The following is a 2,596-nucleotide window of genomic DNA, read 5'->3' as shown; positions in this document are numbered from 1 at the left end:
ATATTCTAATTTATTGTCAAATCTACTGCATACATATAATATTATGTTAAACGTTGGTAGGTATATGCTAGAAATTCCAAAGAAATTTAAGGAAATTAAATTATACGATTTTTTAGAATTTTATATTCGAGTAACTATATTGGGTATAATTAATATGTCTATAATTAATAATGTTCAATATTTTAGGATTATAAATAATATTATTCTTTGACATTATTTATACAATCATTCGCCGTTGTATTAAACGGTTATTTTTTTGTAAGACATTCATAACCTTTACTAGCTATATTTACATCAATTCATAATAATTATTAGGACCATCAAAACCAAGGCTTGAAACCGATTGAAAAAACTTCGGTTTTGGTTTCGATTTTGTATACCGGTTTCAAATTTTTTCCTGTTTCGTGTTTGATTTTGTTTCCGGTTTCTATTTTTAAACAGTTTATACAGATTTCTAAAATTGCTTTCAATTCCTGCACTATTTACGTAAATTTATAGTTTATTAATTTATTTGAATCGCGGGATCTTGGAAGTAAACTTTCCAATTTTTTTTAAGATACTAACAATTTAAAAAAATATATACTGTTATTACTTGTTATATTCTCAGTTTCGGTTCTAAATTATACTACTGGTATCCAATTTTTTCCAGTTTCGGTTTTAATTAAGTTTTCGGTTTCGGGGTTTTGACGCTGCATACTGGTTTTTGAAATCGGATTTGAAACTGGTTTCAAGCACTGATCCAAACTTACGTATTTTTGCACCGAACCTGACAACACGCCTTATATATTTTGTAATCTAATACGCGTAATCCCTTTCTGAACTTCCTCCGCACAATTAAATGCATATACCCAAATTGTTCATTTCAAACTCATCTATGTAACATTATGGGTAAAGGTACTTATTGTTACATCTCGTTACATATACGTCCTTAAATTATTGACGGCGTCGTCATCGTATATAAATATCATAATATTACCATATGTACCTACCTACATATTATTGTAGTGTTGTGTTATACGGTTGTCGTGAAAATATGCTGACCCCCGTACGAAAATAAACTTGACAATTTTTTTTTGTTTTCTTACGTTAGTGACGAAAAATAATTATAATAATAATAATAATACCGCTGGGCTATAGCAGTTGTAGTTGTAGTGCGTCCTCGTCGTGTCACCGTCGCCGGCACATTAAACTGCCTATTCCTTCGTCGCACACACACCAATTAGTATTAATATACAAAAATGTTTCAGTTTTTCGTTTTTTTTTTTTTTTTTGTGTCGCGCAATAAATTCGTTTTTGTTGTTTTTTCTTTTCCATTCATGTCACCAATAAATAACATGTACCTACATAATCTAGATAAACAATAATTTATTTACGCGTAGGCGGTAGGTAGGTATAGTAAGTTATTATTTTACTATAAGTACTTACATATAATACAAAAAATAAATACAAAAAAAAAACACTTATTTTTTTTACAATACATGTTCATAATGTTTAACCCGTCACTGGTCGCATGATTTTTTTTTTTACATATTTCGGTCGTACGGGTAAACATTTTTCACAATGTGAAATATTTTTAAATTGTCACTTTAAATTGCTATTTTGTAACTATTTATAACAACTACCTAATAATTAATCTAAATAATATATAATTATTTTATTTACCTTGTATATAAATAATATTGCATATTATTATTGTTTTGTAAGTAAAATATAAAAAAAACTTTTATAATTTTCGACAAATTGAATTTCATGATGGAATTATTATGATGCGATTTCGATTTGCTATATTCGGAGAGACAGGGACCCGTCTTACAGATAATTACATAAAACACATTATATATTTTATAAATACGCTTGGAGGTTATTTTACCTTACGTGACCAGTGACTTGGTTAATTTTGTATTTTTTACATTAAAAGTTAATTATTTAGCTAGATCACAAATTTAGATGACTTAGGTAGGAACGAAAGTAAGTAAATTTACACTGGAATTTTTTTTTGAACCATAATTCTGATAGTTATTTACTATTTATTCGTTAAATATTTGTCAAGTGCTACTAATGGGTGGCTTCTATTATTCCTATTTTCATTATATTGTTGTTCTGTCACCACGTCATACCTACACTTATTGTGCTAAATAGTACATAGGTATTGTGCCTAATATTACCTTAATAAAAAAAAAAAACCGTTAAATGTTATTTTTTATTTTTCTAAATTAGATGATGACACATATTTTATATCCGATTAAATCACAATGGTGATAATTATAATTATTTATTAATTATTAATATATTTTCCAATACAAATACAATTACAGCACGAGTGTTGAAAACATTTCTGTAAAATATATGCTTATTGATGGATAATATGCGAGATCATTTTTAATTACACAGTGTAAAATATATCTAAACGTTTACTTAAAAAATATATAAACATTGCTAAAAGTGATACAAATATGGCAATGTATTAATATTACTAATACAGTGAAAACTGTCTAAAGCGGACTCGCATGGGACCAACAAAAATGTCCGCTTTAAGCTAGTGATGATCAAAATTGGTCTTGGTCTTGCGGTCTCGCAAGACCAAGACCAAGACCAA

The sequence above is a fragment of the Acyrthosiphon pisum genome, chromosome X, assembly GCF_005508785.2.
Source record: "Acyrthosiphon pisum isolate AL4f chromosome X, pea_aphid_22Mar2018_4r6ur, whole genome shotgun sequence".
Taxonomy (NCBI): Eukaryota; Metazoa; Arthropoda; class Insecta; order Hemiptera; family Aphididae; genus Acyrthosiphon; species Acyrthosiphon pisum.
This window is presented reverse-complemented; position numbering follows the sequence as displayed.